General features: G+C 45.5%; 1 protein-coding gene across 1 annotated transcript in view; it reads right to left on the bottom strand.

The window, feature by feature from the left end:
* Window positions 1-19,107, bottom strand: part of PDZD2 (PDZ domain containing 2) — a 410,014-nt gene that overhangs the window by 144,355 nt on the left and 246,552 nt on the right. The gene's annotated exons all lie outside the window — the stretch shown is intronic.

Genomic DNA, 19,107 nt, shown 5'->3' with positions numbered 1-19,107 from the left:
TGGTTCCCCCCTCAGGTTCTTTCAGTGGCATGTCTGCCCAAGTGGTGGGTCTCATGGGTACCTACGCCAGCGGGTTCCCCAATGAGGGGAGAGGGTGAAAATCCAACTGTAGACACAGTTGGCTTGACATCTCTTTTCTAATGTTTGGATACTACAGAAAATCTTCAACTTCCTGGCTCCTGAATCTCCCCTTTTGGAGGTAGTCATACCATCTAACACAGACTGAGACAGTAAAATCAATTTCCAAAATGAATAGCTCATATGAACTGCCAAAGACGTGATGAGCTGATCAACCCACTGGTCACGCTGCTCCTGAGCAATGTCAGTTGCGGTTGGCAAACATCTCCCTCATTGGAAAAGACCCTGATGCTGGGAAAGATTCAGGGCAGGAGGAGAAGGGGACAACAGAGGACAAAATGGTTGGATAGCATCACAGACTCAATGGACATGAGTTTGAGCAAGCTGTGGGAGATGGTGAAGGACAGGGAAGCCTGGCGTGCTGCAATCCATGGGGTCGCAAAGAGTCGGACACGACTGAGCAACTGAACAACAGTCAACAGTCCGTATTTTAGGCTTTGAAGGCCACATCTGTCTCTGTCCTGTATTTTTTATCTCTTGTATTTTTATCTCTTGTCCTGTATTTTTTATCTTCTCTTTTCTTGAAAATGGAAACCACATTCTTAGCTCTGGAGCCATTCAAAAACAGGCTGGGGAAGGCTGGATTTGGCCCACAGGCCACGGTGTACTGCTCTGACTGCTTCCAGAATGGACCCTAGGAAGGTGTCTGCCTGCCTGCCTGCCTTGCCTTAATTCCCTGCAAATAGCACCTGGGGCAGACTGGTATGAAGGACGGGGGCCCAGAGAGACTCATCCAAAGGTAGATGGTAGCAAGAGTGGGTGGGGGTGGAGAGGCGTCCTAAAGACCACAGGAGTGCTGCTCCCCCACCCACAAATAGGTCTAGCTGCGGAAGGCTGACAAGTCAGAGATAAGGTTTGGGCTTGCCTTGACTAAGCACAGCCATCTCCCAGCCCTCCAGGCCTAAAATGCAAAGCCACAAGGCTTGGCCACCACAGCTTGAAGACAACAGTCAGCCAGTGAGCAGTTACCGAAGCTGCTCTCACATCTGCCTTCCCAGACACACCCCTGTGGCTAGCAGGGCATTCTCAAAAACTCCGAGGGTGCTGAACTTATTCGGCTGGAATACAGTTCTCTGCCTGATTCTGACACTCCTGTCATGCTGACCACACATGCCACTTCCGACCTACCCCAGCTCAATTTCATGACACTCTGACCACTTTATTGTGGGGGAAATCTAGGTCCAATTATCCAGGCGCCAACCAGAAGCAAAGCCTGGAAATGGTTCAGAAGCCCAGGCTTGTGATGGTCTTTTTTTTCTGTTCTGCTTCCTTATCACAAGCGCCAACGATGGAAAGGATGCTCTGAGATTCAGCTACAACCACAGGAGCCACAAATCAGCCTTAAATTATCCTGGCGTGTGGCTGCCACCCTTGGCCCCCCCTGTTTATTTTCTGCTCCAGAGTACGAACACGGCACAGTGACAATTTCCAGCCCTCTCCCCCATCACATCACCCCCCCCATCACTGACGCTCCCACACAAATATTCAGGATCCACACTTTACTCTCACCATTCTTTCCAATTCCCTGATTGAGAAGCAAAGGCAACCCGTCTTAATGGAGAAAACATTAGTACATTCAGGCTTCGCTCTGGACCCCAGTCAATTTCTGGACATTTCACAGCTGTTATACATCCACCTCCTTTCTTACAAAAGCTAGTAAAAACTAGCAAGCACCTTGTTAGCACTGAAATATGAAAACATAGCAACCATCAAGCCTGCAAATCAGTTTCTGGTTGGCTATCTTCAAAGTATTTGTTCTAAAACAGTGTCTGTAGCTCATTGATTCTCTGTCAAGTTTTAAATCACTTTTAACTTAAATGCTGTATGATTTAGGGGGGTGATTTTTTTTAAGGCAACCCCTACAATACAGCTGTCACCTGGTCATCAAACTGGTAACTGAGGAAATCTCTGGCTGGGGCATCAGTCAGGCTCTAAGTCTGTTTCTTATGTCAATATTATCTTCTCATTTCTCATACACTTAAAAAAAAAAACCACAAAGAAACCTTGGAAGACGTGTAAGTTGTGTTCGGGGAGAAAATGAGACTCTCCCGGCCACTCAGGTCTTACTCGCCTCCTACCTGCTTCAGGGGCTGACCGGGTGAGCATTCTCCGCTCTCCGTCACAGCCGTTGACACAGGACCGACTCCAAAGCGTGATTCGCTTCATTTCCCTTTCCCATCGAGTTCTTTAAAGTCCTGGGTTATTAACTATCAACGAACATGTGAACCCTGCCAGTGCGAGCTCCGACTTCCTGCCAAGTCCTCATACTCTCCGGAGCTCAGGAGTATGAGCTCTTTCTTTCTGTCTCTTTCTCTCCTCCCTCCTCCTCTCAGCTTCACCTCCTGAGAGCGATGGCCCCACCCACAGCACTCAGATCATTTTTCATTTATGAGTGCATCCTGCTAAACTGTGTTTGCAAGAGGACAAACCAACCCTTGCCCTGCCAGCATCGTGGAACCAGGCTGCTGGAACCAGGCTTTGATATTCTGGGACTATGGGGGCATCCAACCCTGGTGGAGGTTACCCATGCCTTCCTCCTGGAGGTCTCTGTGCATCAGTTCTTCCACCAGCAAAGGACACACACCTTGGTGATGGAGTTAAAAGGGCTTTGTTCAACAGACACCACCACTGCCCACTGAGGAACGTGTACGATTTCAGGCCTAACAACCAGAAAAACACCGAGATGTGTATTTTACATGCTCCTCAAATATAAAGCCAGCATAAGGTGTAAAGAAGCTTTCCACTCAGTCACCTAAGGGTTCACAACAAACGAAGTATTTTACTTTGCATTTTCTTTCTTTTTTAAAAATTATTTTTAATTGGAGAGTAAGTGTTTTACAATATTGTGTTGGTTTTTGCCATGTATCGACACGAATTGGTTACAGGTATACGCATGTCCCCTCCCTCAAGAACCTCCCTCCCACATCCCACCCCTCTAGGTTGTCACGGAGCATCAGATGTAAGCTCCCTGCATCATACAGAAAGTTTCCACCGCTAATTTTACACATGATAATGCGTATGTTTCAGGGCTACTCTCTCAATTCTTCCCATCTTCTCCTTCCCTCCCTGTGTCTACAAGTCTACTTTGCATGGGCTTCCCTTATGGTTCAGCTGGTAAAGAATCTGCCTGCAATGCAGAAGACCTGGGTTCGATCCCTGGGTTGGGAAGATCCCCTGGAGAAGGGAAAGGCTACCCACTCCGTATTCTGGCCTAGAGAATTCCATGGACTGTATAGTCCATGGGGTCGCAAAGTCGGACACAACTGAGCGACTTTCACTTTCACTTTCTCCTTCTCTCCCTGTGTTTACAAGTCTAGTTTGCATCTTCTATCAAAGGGTCAGTTCTTACTGTATTCAAACGGGAATAAAAATTGAAGCTTTAAATAATTTTCCCATCATGACCTCAAGGCTACAATCTTCCTAACCCAACAGTACTTCCTTCTTCTACCCCAGGACACCACCAGCAAAACCATAGATTATCAGCGAGCCCTAAAGACTGAATTTTATAGAAACGATTGGATTTTACTAAGGAAACTAAAGAAACCAGGTTTCCATACATAAATCAGGGCTTCCACTATGTGTAAAATTCACCTTATTCTGAAACTAGGGCAAAAGAGTCTTTCATGATCCATCAACCAAAGACAGAGGTCTCTAAAACCCTACAGTCATCATGGCAGGTATGCAAATTCACAAACTGTTTAAATGGGAATAATGCTACTAAAATGCCAACCATTCTTTAGAAACCACACTTGTCGGGAATAAAAGAGCAAATGTTGACTGCTCGTTGCAATCACTGTCCGGTCATGTGTCTAGAAAACCGAGGAGGACTGCTGGGTTTTAGGATAATTTGATTTTAATCTATTCATTCTTTTTAGAGTTTTATCCACTATGGATTTCTCCCACAAGGAACCCCAGACTGTCATGAGCTTGTCCCAAACACCATGGGAGAAAGTTCTTCATTCTTCAAAATTGTTTTTTAAGTGTTTCATATATTTAAAAAATGATGACTGACTGTCCCAGACAGTCTGGTTTTCTGTTTGTTGCTTTGTTTTGTTGTTTTTTTTTTAATAATAAAATGGTTAAAAATGTCTCCTAGAAAGAAAATGCTATATATTTCTGCACACACTCCAAATCAGGTTCCAGTCATCCAAACACCTTAATACCACATCCACGGGAAAAAAAAATAAGCCATCTGCCTTTTACAGGTGAGAAAAAGAAAAGTAAGATAAAAAGTCACAGATGCATACATGCTGTTTCACTGGTGGGGCACAGAAAACTGACAGGAGGATTAGTGCTGAGTCTCCAAACCCAAGCAGAGACTCCAGAACCAGTCTGAATTTTCACATGTGGTCCAGGAGCCAGAGAGTTGATCATGCAGGTGACCACCTGGGACTTACCTTCCCCGTTTAAGGAAAGTAGACGTGCTCTGAGTTTAGCTAAGGAGAATAAACTCTGTTCTTTAAAAAAAAATTTTTAAGAAGTCGGGGGAGAAAAGGACGTTAAAATTTTCTTGGCCCGTGACCAAGCTACAGTCTTAACAAAAGGTAAAATTTGCTTATAGAGTATTCTCTTCAGTATTAGTTTGTGACATGTGCCAAAGATCTACGGTGGAACCAGTCATTCCACCTTTCTTTTGTCCTATTTTCTCAGCAAGTATGGATAATATACCATGCAATTTTGCTTTATGGGGAAATGCTACTACATTTACTCATAAAATGAGCCATGTAGCATGTACTAGAATGCAGCAAGTACAAAAGTCATTAGAAACATTCAGCCATCCAAGATTTCAGGGTACATGAGTTTTTGGTCAAACTGTCCACATTAAGAGTCTGGAGCTCAGAATTCTCTGGTGGGCCAGTGGTTAGGTCCACTGCTGAGGACCTGGGTTCAACCTCTGATTGGGGAGCTAAGATCCCACAAGCCTCAAAGCATGGCCAAATGAAATAAAACAATCAACTTCCGATGTCTGTCAAAGAAAAAAAAAAAAGCATTAAAAAAAGAAGAATCCAGAGCTCTGCTTCCATCTCACCCACCATGGTTTCTGGGCTTAGAAGACCACTATGCCCTCCCCTTTTATGACCTGGGAGGGGTCCCATCGATTACTTAGTTGTACTTTCTCATTGGTGGGGATGTGGAGAAAGAGGACCCGAGAGACAAGGGAACTTGCCAAGGTCAGGGCACATTAGTGGAAATACTGAGACTGAACACAGATCTTTCGGATTCAAACCCTAGGACAGAGCTGGCTGGACAAAAACGACAGGCAAGGGCTCAGTGATGGCTGTCCAGTTGGTAACAAAGTCCATCATGAGGACACACACTCTCCCATGAGCCAAAGCAGAAGAGTCACAAATGAAGCATCAGAAGTGTTTCCCCACAGAGAAAAGAATACACAATACCACAAAAGCCTATGGACACTTCTGGGTACATACCCCAAAGAATCAGAAGCAGGACACAATCACATTCATAGCAGCAAAGCCTAAAAGGTGAAAGCAGCCCAAGGGTTCACTGATGAATGAACAGAAAAACAAAACGTGTTACATACACAGAACAGAATAGCATACAGCTTTGAAACTCTGACATACACTACAACAGAGATGAACCAGGAGGCCATTATGCTCAGTGAAATAGACCAGTCACAAAAAGACAGATATTATATGAGATACCGAGAGAAGTCAGATTCACACAGACAGAAGGCAAAATGGTGACCCAAGGACTGTCGAGAGGGGAGAATGGGCAGTTATTGTTTAACGGGCAGTTTCAGTTTTGCAAGATGAAAGATGTTCTGGAGATGACTGGGATTTACACAACAATATGAACATACCTTATACCACAGAACTATACACTGAAAAATGGCTAACACTTTTCCATTAAAATTTTATAAATTTAGCCCAGATTGATATTACATAAATTTTATATTACATATACAGTTGTCCCTTGGCATCTGCAGGTGACCGGTTCCAGGACTCACCATAGATACCAAAATCCATGTACACTCAAGTCCCAGGTTGGCCCTCATATCCATGGATTTTGCATCCACAGATTCAACCAACCTCTGATCATAAACATAAGCAGTATATGTATCCAAAAAAGCTCACATAAGTGGACCCACGTGGTTCAAACCCACATTGTTCAAGCATCAACTGTATTTTGAAAAAGCCGGTGGAATTTGAATTTTCTTTACAATTTCCCATTGGTCAGTCCTAAGGCTATCAGGCTTCATATTATTGAAGCCACAGAGTGAAAGGCTACCCCTTGCCAAAATTTAAAATGACTTGCAAACACGGAAAGCACTCAAGCTTACTTCTTTTTCCCACCCCCCAGTCAAAAATAGTTCACAGAGAATTATGAAAGCCAACAGGTAACTCAGTTTGTCCCCATAACCTGTGACAGGAGATGATAAGTGATGCTGATGGGAACACCCTGCCACTTGTGCAAGCAGGGACGGCTGTGACCTGGCAACTGAGAGAAGCAGCTCCCTTCCAACTTCCATCATCAGTGTGGAAGTTTCACAAACACCCTTGAGAAAGTCAAGCTCTATGCAGCTATAATCCATTCGTCTCCTCCACAAAGCCCTCTTAAGAGCTCACATGCCCTTTCACCTAACTCCACTTCGGCAGCATATACAGATGCCATCATGCTTTTTTTTGGTCCTTAATTATATACAGAACTGATTTTAAGCTGTTAAATGTGTCCAATGAGACCCTACATTGCTGGTGGATAGAGCTTCCCAGCTCTCTGACCATCAGTTCTCAGCCTTCATCCTTGACCTCTCCCCTCCCTCCTGGAGGGCCAGGGTAGCTGAAGAAGCACCAGCATTTCTCTTTTTCTCTTCCCTGGCTTATCCCTTCTACATCTATGACAATAACAACCAAGGAAGAGCTGCCAACTCTTCAACCTCCATCTCTCTTCAGAGTTTCAGACCCAGATCTCTGCCTGCTTCCTGCCCAGTTCCAACGAGATGTCTTTCAGGCATCTCAAACTCAGCAGGGCCTGAAATAAAACCCATCATGTTCTCTGTCACCTGGCTCCTTCTCGTGTATTTCCTCTTTTCGTTAATGTCAATCCATACTCACTCAAGCACTCTTGAGAGGGTCTTGAACAGCAAGGAGATCAAACCAGTCAATCCTCAAGGAAATCAACCCTAAATATTCATTAGAAGGACTAATGCTGAAGCTCCAATACTTTGGCCACCTGATTCAAAGAGCTGACTCACTGGAAAAGACTCTGATGCTGGGAAAGATCGCAGGCAAAAGGAAAAAGGGGTGGCAGATGATGAGATGGTTAGATAGCATCACTGACTCAGTGGGTATGAGTCTTAGCAAACTCTGGGAGATAGTGAAGGACAGGGAAGCCTGGCGTGCTGCAGTCCATGGGGTTGCAAAGAGTCGGACACGACTTAGTGACTGAACAACTACAAAAGTCACTCAAGCACAGATGAATCATCGTCAACTCCTCTCACATTTGGCAGTGAGATCCTCTACCTCTTACATCTTTTACCTGTTCCTTCCCCTGTATTCTGTCACAGTTTAGGGCTTTGACTTCAAACTACTCTCTCTGCCTCAGTTGTTGATCCCTTCAATCTAATGTAATCTTATGTATTTACCACTGGATGCGCACTGAGACATCCAATGGTAAACACATTAAGAGCGGCTTGACAATTCCTCATTGTTCTAATAAATTCTCATGCCCAAAGAATAAAGCCATTCTTGATCTCCCCCCAATGACTACATCAGGAAACACGTTAGCTGCTGCTCTTTTTTGTGGATCTATGTTTGCACATAAACCAATGGTTTTCCCCTACAGGGAGGAGGAGGGGTTGCTACTGGCATCTAGTGGGTAGAGGCCAGAGTTGCTGCCAAACACCCAACAATGCATAAGACAGCCCTCTTCAACAAACAACAAATCATACAGGTTCTTAAAGCCTTATATTATACTGTTCATTGTTACGATGATGACGGCTTCCCATTCTAGGGACTGCAAGCACAAAAGTTGTCAGGGTGCAGGAAACTGAAAAGAGAAAAGCAGTTAGGCAAAAGGCGTGTCCTTCCTAAAGCATTCAGATTCAAAATTCCAAAAACTCTGAGCTGCAGAAAAGGGGTGAGTTCACAGCTTTTCAGAGGCTTCTGAGCAGGGGTGGGGGATGTTCACCTTTCTGGCACTGGTTTCCTTATAAGCACTGGATCAAGGTTTATTGAAAAGTTCCCTCTTATAATTCCCTTCAAAACCTGGCATGCTCCCAGGTTCCAGTAAACAAATGGAAAAACAGGACAAAACTCTCAACTCATATCCTTAACACAGTTTCATTGTCCTTTTGAATTTTCCCCTCAAGGATTCTTTCTTCATAATCTTTCTAGTAACTTTAGCTTGAAAAAAATAAACCACTCTATAAAGTATCAGTTTGAGGAGATGTTCTATGAAGGAAGGACTCCATTGTCCAATAAGTTATAGAAATTTGTATACCAGCTCACCTTCTAACTGGTGTGTCCAAATCTTATGTTATCAACCAGTTCTCATTTCCGTCTTTTTATAACATAGCTTACTCATCAATAACAAGTGCTTTGAGGACTTTGTGAAAAGTTTTCAGGCGTTCTCCTTGGCCCTCCTTCGGTATAGGGCATTTTTTTGGTTTAAACTTTCCTTTGTGTGCAGAAAAGTGCCAACTCCCCCTACCTTAGTCCCCATCCTTCAGGGGCTGGGACCCTTTTCTCTTTCTCATAGCCGGTCTCCACATCTAAATGAACATGGGTATGCTGATATTGGCCAGCGTCCTTTAGGAATGAGCTGCCCTGGGTAAGGATGGATCAATGCCAAGGGAGTTCACATTGGGATAAGAAACTGTAATGGAACAGGAAGTGCAAGGTGGGGAACAGGAAGTACACGTATGAGTCCCAGGACCTGGTTTCTGGACAAGGACAGCTGTCTCTTAGGGCTACTGGACATCTCACGTCAACTTTTCAGAATCAAGGCCCATTAATGAGGATTAGGTCAGTCCATGAAAAAAGATACACATGTTTCCTCTGGACATAGATGGAGAAAAGGACCAATCACTTCAGGGCAAGGAAAACCTAACTTCAGAGAAGCAGAAAGCCTTTATGACTTGCATAAATGACCAATTCCCCCAGAGAAATCTGGAACAGTACATGTCCTCACATCAAGGCGGTTACACCTTCCTGGCCTCTAGTGTCCCACCAGCCAGAGGTCTTGGTTACCAGCTGAATCCAGCCCCATCACAACTTGAACTCACTCCTGTGAATCCTGCCCCAACCTGAGGACTCCCTGGACCAGGTCATGGGAGTCTGTGGTTCCTTACACTCAGAGGGGCAGAGGGAACAACGCACTTCCTTAGCCAATGTCATGGCCACCTGCAGCTGGAGATCTCTCTCTACCTCTTCTCCAGGCCCTGGCATCTCTAAGAAATTAATTTCGGGAGCATCCCTGCAGACAGTTTCCCAAAGCTTCAGTATATGGTCTTATTAGTGTCCATGAGATTAACTCTTAAAGCCAGAATCAAACAGTAATTAAGAAGAGCCTCCTGGAACTTCCCTGGTGGTCCTGTGGTTAAGAATCTGCCGCCAGTGCAGGGGACAAGGGCTCAATCCCTGCTCCAGTAAGATCTCACATATCACGGGTCAACTAAGCTCACCTACTGCAATAACTGAAGCCCTAGAGCCCAAGCTTCACAACAAGAGAAGCTACCAGAGTAAGAAGCCCATGAGTAGCCCCCACTCATCACAATGAGAAAAGCCCGAGCAGAGCAACGAAGACCCAGCACAGTCAAATATAACAGATAAAACAAACGAATGAAGGGCCTCCTCTAAGCACTTCAGGCAGATGAGACTCTGTCTACATAAAAAGGTTCCCATCGGGGTAAGCAAGTGTGCTAAATAGGAAATGATGGATAAAGGGAATGAGGATCAGGAATTCCAAGGGAAGTGTCATCATGGGCTGGGACAAGCAGGACAAACTTTCCCGAGGATGTGGGTCTTAAGTAAAGGCTGCTTCTTGGTTTTGACGTTTCTCCCACCATTTCACACTCCTCTTCCCACAGAGAAGAAGAAAGTGGGCTACTCCTTGTGCTTGCTGCACCTGAAGACAATTGTGTTCCAGCTCAAGCCACCTAACCTGGCATCATCACAGGGAACACAGCCTGCCAGATGCCAGGCTTGTTAAACAGACCTGCTGGAATGGACTGCTGCCAGCCGGGCTCAGGATTACACTGCTGCCCACACTGGCTTGGAGCCTATGACAAAGTCAACAGTCACAATTCCATTAAGACTCTACACGAAGAAACAAATATGGTGGGCTTGGAATCCCCCACTCTTTATATTTTATTTTGACTACATTGCTATTGTCCAGTAGTCGAAGTAGCCACTCATTTGGTTGTCAGAAACTGAAGGTGGTGTGGATGGATTGTTGTTGCTTAGTCGCATCGTTGTATCAGACTCTTTTGTGACTCCATAGACTGTAGCCCACCAGACTCCTCTGTTCATAGGATTTCCCAGGCAAGAATACCAGAGTGGGTTGCCATTTCCTTCTCCAGAAGATCTTCCTGACCCAGGGATCAAATCCACGTCTCCTGCATTGGCAGGTGGATCCTTCACCACTGAGCCACCAGGGAAGCCTGTGTCGTAGATGGTTAAATACTCCATAATGACTCTGTTGAGCGAGGGACATCCTAAATGCACATAGACTGCAGGAGTGTATACACATTCTAGAAGGCTCAGAAGCAGGCAGCTGAGTTCTGGGTGGTTCCCCACATCTGGAGAATAAGCTTAGCATCTCGCCAAGGTGCTAAGCAGTCAAGGGAAGCTGCTGAGCTATGCCTCTTCAATCACTTGAACACAGTCTACACCCAACGCACGCCCCACACCTGCGACCAGGCTGCAAGTGCATTTCAGAAGGGCTGGTGTAACCTGCGTGAGCTGCAAATGTTTTTTTTTTAAAGTGGTTTCTGTGACAGCCAACTCCTTCCCTCCCTATCTGTCTTTTCTTCTGTAAGCTTAACGGTGGCAATGGAATTCCCCAAATTGCCCATGGTGCTCAGAGTTCTAAAGGTTTCCTGCACCCCTTCTGTTATTTCCAGATCTCAAAATAATTTCTCTTCACAAAAATACACAGTCTCCTAAGCTTACCAAGTCTATGTTAGGATGAAAAATTATTAACTTTCCTATTCAAGTGGGGAAGGGTGGAGTGAAAGCCTTGGAGGAAGAAATCTATCAAAACCCACTAAATGCTCAATGACATGTTTGGGCTCAGTTGTATTTTGAAAGTATTTCTCATCTTTACCAGGAAGACTCTTCTCTCAGAATCACGTCTGGTTCTGTGGCGGTAGGAACTTGACTTCCCCAACCTCAGCTTTCAGAGCACTAGTGAGGAAGCTGGGTCACGTATGGAAATTTCTTTCCATGAGCCTGCAAACAATCACTTATTTGTTTCCCCCCGCTTTTTTTCCCCCACAAGAAGAATTTCTCTAAATAATTGGAGGAGATTTCCCATGGGAATCAAGCAATGGTGACTTCCAGGTCTCAAACTTATCTAAAAGAGTTTAAAAACAAAAGACACAAGAATGTGCCTTGCAAGCCTAAAACAAAGCAAATTCTGGCAATCAGAACTGCAGCCAAAGCATGTAACTTCTAGTACCTCTGTGGAGGTGGTCACAGGATAAAGTCTCTTTAGTTTCTATTTGCTCCACTAGGAATGTGTGAGCCTCCTAGTACTGATCAACTGAAATTTAATTGTAAGACCTATGAAAAAAGTTTGCATAGGGCCTTCATAATCTAGGGTTTCTCTGGTGGCTCAGATGGTAAAGAATCTGCCTTCAACGTGGGAGTCCCAGGTTTGATCCCTGGGTGTGAAAGATCCCCTGGAGAAGGGAATGGCTACCCATGCCAGTATTCTTGCCTGGAAAATCCCATGGACAGAGGAGCCTGGCATGCTACAGTCCACAGGGTTGCCAAGAGTCAGACACAACTGAGTGACTCACACTTTCATAATCTAAGTAGCAAGGATAATATCAGACTCCAAAAGATATCAACTCAGTTCAAAAGCATAAAAAATTACTTTAGCTACAATTGTTTATGCAGTTAGCACTGATTTCAGAATGCCATTGACAGAGAACCATGCAAAGAAATAGAGGGAAAAAACAGAACGGGAAAGACTAGAGATCTCTTCAAGAAAATTACAGATACCAAGGGAACATTTCATGCAAAGATGGGCTCAATAAAGGACAGAATGGTATGGGCCTAACAGAAGCAGAAGATGTTAAAAAGAGGTGGCAAGAATACACAAAAGAACTATACAAAAAAGATCTTAATGACCCAGATAACCATGATGGTGTGATTACTCACCTAGAGTCAGACAGTTAGGGCCTTAGGAAGCAGTACTAAGAACAAAGCTAGTGGAGATGATGGAATTCCAGCTGATGGAATTCAAATCCTCAAAGATGATGCTGAGAAAGTGCTGCACTCATTTTGCCAGCAAATTTGGAAAACTCAGCAGTGGCCACAGGACTGGAAAAGGTTAGTTTTCATCCTAACCCTAAAGAAGGGCAATGCCAAAGAATGTTCAAACTACCACACAATTGCACTCATTTCACATGCTAGCAAAGTAATGCTCAAAATCCTTCAAGCTAGGCTTCAACAGTACATGAGCTGAGAACTTCCAGATGTTCAAGCTGGATTTAGAAAAGGTAGAGGAACCAGAGATCAAATTGCCAACATCCATTGGAGCATAGAAAAAGCTACAGAATTCTAGAAAAACATCTACTTCTGCTTCATTGACTACACTGAAGCCTTTGACTGTATCAGTTCAGTCACTCAGTCATGTCCGACTCTTTGCGACCCTATGAACCGCAGTTCACCAGACCTCCCTATCCATCACCAACTCCCTGAGTCCACCCAAACCCATGTCCATCGAGTCAGTGATGCCATCCAACCATCTCATATTCTGTCGTCCCCTTCTCTTCCTGCCCTCAATCTTTCCCAGCATCAGGGTCTTTTCCAATGAGTCAACTCTTCGCATGAGGTGGCCAAAGTATTGGAGTTTCAGCCTCAACATCAGTCCTTCCAATGAACACCCAGGACTGATCTCCTTTAGGATGGACTGGTTGGATCTCCTTGCAGTCCAAGGGACCCTCAAGAGTCTTCTCCAACACCACAGTTCAAAAGCATCAATTCTTCGGTGCTCAGCTTTCTTTATAGTCCAACTCTGACATCCATACATGACCACTGGAAAAACCATAGCCTTGACTAGATGGACCTTTGTTGACAAAGTAATATCTCTGCTTTTCAATATGCTGCCTAGGTTGGTCATAACTTTCCTTCCAAGGAGTAAGCATCTTTTAATTTCATGGCTGCAATCACCATCTGCAGTGATTTTGGAGCCCAGAAAAATAAAGTCAGCCACTGTTTCCCAATCTATTTGACTGTATGGATCACAACAAACTGTGAAAAATTCTTTAAGAGATGGGAATACCAGACCACCTTACCTGACTCCTGAGAAACCTATATGCAGGTCAAGAAATAACAGTTAGAACCAGAGATGGAATGGACTTGCTCCAAATTGGGAAAGGAGTACATCCACGCTGTATATTGTCACCCTGCTTATTTAAGTTATATGCAGAGTACATCATGTGAAATGCTGGGCTGGATGAAGCACAAGCTGGAATCAAGAATGCCAGAAGAAATATCAATAATCTCAGATATACAGACAACACCACCCTTATGGCAGAAAGCGAAGAGGAACTAAAGAGCCTCTTGATGAAAGTGAAAGAGAGTGAAAAAGCTTGCTTAAAACTCAACATTCAAAAATGAAGATCATGGCACCTGGTCCCATTACTTCATGGCAAATAGACGGGGAAACTTTGGAAACAGTAGTGGACTTTATTTTCTTGGGCTCCAAAATCACTGTGGACGGTGACTGCAGCCATGAAATTAAAAGACGCTTGCTCCTTGGAAGAAAAGCTCTAACAACCTAGACAACATATTAAAAAGCAGAGACTTTACTTTTCCGACAAAGGTCTGTCCAGTCAAAGCTATGGTTTTTCCAGTAGTTATGTATGGATATGAGAGCTGACCATAAAAAAAGTTGAACACCAAAGAATTGGTCCTTTTGATCTGTGGTGTTGCAGAAGACTCTTGAGAATCCCTTGGACTGAAAGGAGATCAAACCAGTCAATCCTAAAGGAAATCAACCCTGAATATTCCCTGGAAGGACTGATGCTGAAGCTGAAGCACCATACTTTGGCCACCTGATGCAAGAGCCAACTCATTAGAAAAGACCCTGAAGCTGGGAAAGACTGAAGGAAGGAGGAGAAGGGGACAACAGAGGACAAGATGGTTGGATGGCATCACTGACTCAGTGGATATGAGTTTGAACAAACTCTGGGAGGAGGACAGGGATGCCTGGCATGCTGCAGTCCATGGGGTCACAAGAGTCAGATATGACTGAGCGACTGAACAACAGCAACAACGACAGAGAGCTAGATGCTTAACAGAGCAGGTTGACAGCCCAGAATAGAGAATGGAATCTGCAACAGTTTAAGGACTTCCCTAAATCACAGATTGGGGGAGAGTGAGGATTCAAATTTCCACCTAAATCAGGTCTGTCTAATTACAAATCCATTGTTCTTTCCTCTCAGGCACCAAGCTCTTTGTTGTCATTCAGGTGCTAAGTGGTGTCTAACTCTTTGCGACCCCTTGAACTGCAGCATGCCAAGTTTCCCTGTCCTTCACCATCTCCTGGAATTTGCTCAAACTCATCCTTAAAGAGAGAGATGGTAACGTTTGAGATCACCCAGTATTCGATAAACTGTGGTTATTACAGTAACGCTTGTATAAAACCTATTTGCTCCACTCCTATTTCTTCATATTTACGTTTCCTCTCTGCTGTTCCGGGGAGAAGGCAATGGCACCCCACTCCAGCACTCTTGCCTGGAAAATCCCATGGACAGAAGAGCCTGGTGGGCTGCAGTCCGTGGGGTCGCGAAGAGTCGGCCACGACTGAGCGACTTCACTTTCACTTTTCACTTTCATGCATTGGAGAAGGAAATGGCAACCCACTCCAGTGTTCTTGCCTGGAGAATCCCAGGGACGGCGGAGCCTGCTGGGCTACCGTCTGTGGGGTCGCACAGAGTTGGACACGACTGAAGCGACTTAACATTAGCATCTGCTGTTCCGGCTTACTTAGATCACTAACCAAATTATACATGGCTTGTCCTCGTTCCACAAATTCCTGGCTTAATTGAAAGTGACAAAGGGGACTCCGGAAAGGAAAGCAGAGTGCTCAGGGAAGGGTGGTGTTAAAAGACCCACAAGTCAGAGCCGTGCATCCCCCAGAGGAGCTGCCAGCTCCAATCAGGCCACTGTTGACATGATAAGAGGAGGAAAGAGGGAACCACATGCTGCCCAAGGTTTTCCCTAAAAAGCCACACACAAACACCGACACGGAATCTACTGAAAACCATCCTGGGCACTCTCTGGGTAACTCATGTCACCAATGAGATCAGGGCTCCCTCTCAGAAGGGAACTATACCTTCCTTCTCAGGAGCACCAAGGGCTTCATCTGTTTTATTTTCCAAATTATTTCCTGTCAGGTTAAGGATGAGTCAGGTCTTAATCCCTTTTTTACTGATGAAGAAATGGGAGAAAACACAAGTGTAAAGACCAGGGCGACCCTAGAAATCAAAGGAGAAGCCTGAAGCAGCACTAGCAGGCATGCTGTTCAAACTGAGAGGCTATGTCTGAGAGACTCGAGAACCCCAGGGGGGCCATGGTGCATCTTTGTCCTTTCCAAGGCTTACTATCACAGTCCTTGGGGAGACTTCTGAAATATCCAGAATGATGCCGATGAATGATTTCCAGATGTCTCTATGACTGAATTTTTCAGTTCCAGAAGCTCTGGGTCCTCACCCTGGCTGGTTCCACCTACAGAGGTGACACTGGCCACTGAATATGCCAGTAACTAGTTACTGAGCTCCATACCTCTCCCTTCAGCCTCATGGGCACCTCCACTCTGAGCTCCTAGAAATTCCTTTCAGAACTTCTCTTTTCTCTCCATAAATCCTCCAGTAGAAAGGGACCCCAATATTTTTTTTGGCTGTACCACTCAGCATGCATTAGTTCCTACTTCCCCAATCAGCCACTGAACCTGTGCCCCCGCAGTGGAAGCATGGAGTCCCAAACACTGGACTCCAGGCAAGTCCCAGAGTGATCCTGTTCTTGCTTTCCTTCCTGGTTCTCTTTGTCCATCAGTTTAAAACAGTCTGTACCTGGCAGGTGTCAAATGACATAAACATTCCAATCCTTTGACTCCCAGGTTCCCTGGGTCCAGTGCAAACTCCTGACTGCGGCCACCGAGCCCTTCAGCTGGCTGACCCCATCTTCCATCCAGGCTCCCTGGTTTCTTTTATCCTTCCTAGCAGGGTGCTGTGTCCCTACCCTCAGTCAAGGGGTAGTGCCTATCTTTGCCAACCTTTTACTTCAATCTTTCCCATGTCGGCAAACATTGCTATTGAGTTTATAAAGAGTTCTGCACAAACTGGACCTCCCAATGTGACCATCAGCACAAGGACCCTCCATAAACACTGACTGATGTTTATCAGAGGTGCATACCTCTATCCTATTTCACACTCAGCTAAACCGCCCCTTCCCTCCTGGGGTTCCTTCCCATCTCCAGCCATCCAGACACTGAGTTACATCTCCAGCCAAACAAAATCTTCTCACCCAAGGACAGCTGGGTGGGTGGTTTCTGCACCTGCAGCACTCTACAGACGACAAAGCCTCCAAAGAACTGGCATCAGTGAACACCTGGGGATCCTTGAAGAAAACAGGTGAACACATGCCAGTCACAGTCTTGCAAAAGTGACACTCAAATCAGGACAAGATCTTTCTAAAAATAGATGCACCTGAATGAGGATGGGGGAAGATGTCAGAAGCTGCAGGAACCCACACTTAGCTCACAGGGCTCACTAGCTGGGCTGGGACAGCCAGTGCCCTGGGTGTGAAGCAACACAAAGGCGGCACAGGTGTGTTTCTTCACCTCTTGCTCAAAGACAATCAGGAACCAGTGGGAGTTGAAATCAGGCCTCTGTACCTGACTGAGGGCACAGAGAGGCACCCTCCCATCCCATACAACTGCAACGGGGTGGAGGGGCCAACCCCTGGATCCAGCCAACAGTCTCTGAATGACGCCAGGGAGATGTGCCCACTTCAGGCACGGCAACCACAGCTGCCAACACAGACACCAAGGTCCCAGAATGGACTGATTATGAAGGTTTTTTACTTTGCACATACACGCAGAAAATGTCCGGGAAAACACATGGGGAAAAAAACCCAGCCTCCAAAAACCCAAACAGTTGTTTTCCTTCCAAGGAAAACTCTTTAGATGTCATGAGCACTTTTGCAAACAACAGGAGCATATAATGGTCCATACCTTCTCCCTACAGGCCCCTCAACACGTGCACGTGGAGATGTCTCCAGCTCCCGCCATGTGGTGGTTAAGTTGCTAAGTCGTGTCCAACTATTGCGACCCCATGGACTGTAGCCCGCCAGGCTCCTCTGTCCATGAGATTCTCCAGGTAAGAATACTGGAGTGGGTTTCCAAGTCCTCCTCCAGGGGATCTTCCTGACCCAGGGATACCCCAGGTCTCCTGCATTGCAGGCATATTCTTTACTGTCTGAGCCACCAGGGACCAATCTCCAATCAATTCTTCCTCAAAACAAGAGGCTCTGAATAACAATTTCTGAACAAAGCCCTGGTTCAAAGGTGTGCTATAAAAAGGAAAATTTCTCTGCTGACAGAGTGGAAAACAGGACCATGCTCAGAGAAGGCCAAGTGTTCCTGAACCTGTCTGCATACTCCTGGTCCTTTCATCTGTTTTTTCAAAACCGTGTCTGAGAATAATATTTGTTTCTACTGAAGATGAGTGTTGAAACAAAGAAAAATTAAAAATCAGTTAACACACACACACCCCAGTATGCGCACATGCACACAGACAGACACACACATAGATAATCCAGTACCCAGACAGATCAGAACTCACATCCTCAGCTGCCAGTCTGTGACACTCTGGCCTGTACAGGGATCAAATGATGTGCTCATAAGCCTTCAGGGTGTTTCTGTCAAACCTAGCAATGCCTGTCTCTTGGGGAAAGAGTTGGGAAAGTTTGCCTGCCTCTAGGCTGAAATGTCTGAATATAAGACTCAGAGGGTGATGGTTCACTTGGCTGAGAGCCCAGAGTATGAGCAGCAAGGAACAGAGGGGACCCCCAGCCTCAGGGTTCCCTGCCTCTGCGGGGAACACCAGCTGACACAGCTCTGTGGCTGGTGACCTGGTTAACTAGGTGGGGGGCGAGTAACAAAATCTAAGGAGACACGAGGCTGAAGCTGGTCTAGCAAGGGCCAAATATAGCAGGCTCACGGTTATCCTTTCTCATGGCACGAACTTGACAGCTGCAATCTAAGAAAATCTGGTAATTTCAAAGGGAAAGAAACTTTTCCAGGGGCTTCCCTGGTAGCTCCATGGTCAAGGATCCGCCTGCCAATGTAGGGGATGTGGGTTCAATCCCTGGTCCGAGAAGATCCCACATGCTGTGGAACAAGGCCCGTGAGCTACAATTACTGAGCCCACATGCCCTGGAGCCCGTGCTCTGCAACAAGAGAAGCCACCGCAATGAGAAGCCCATGCACTGCAACTACAGAGTAGCCCCCACTTGCTGCAACTAGAGAAAAGCCTGAGCAGCAACAAAGACCCAACACAGCCCAAAATAAAAATAAGTAAATAAAATTAAAAGAAAAAAAAAAGAAAATCTTCCAACTAGAGTGTAAGCAATAGGTGGGTAGGTGCCATCTCTTCCCAATATTCCTTTGCATCTCTGCACAATTCTGGAAACATCCAACTTGCTTTGTCGAGAAAGTAAAGGTATCCAGCAAAGGGACCCCCCCACACACACTTTTCGAAAAACTTTGCCC

This window comes from Giraffa tippelskirchi, chromosome 8 (genome assembly GCF_054371585.1).
Source record: "Giraffa tippelskirchi isolate mGirTip1 chromosome 8, T2T-mGirTip1v1.2.pri, whole genome shotgun sequence".
NCBI classification, from domain to species: Eukaryota; Metazoa; Chordata; class Mammalia; order Artiodactyla; family Giraffidae; genus Giraffa; species Giraffa tippelskirchi.
This window is presented reverse-complemented; position numbering and strand designations above follow the sequence as displayed.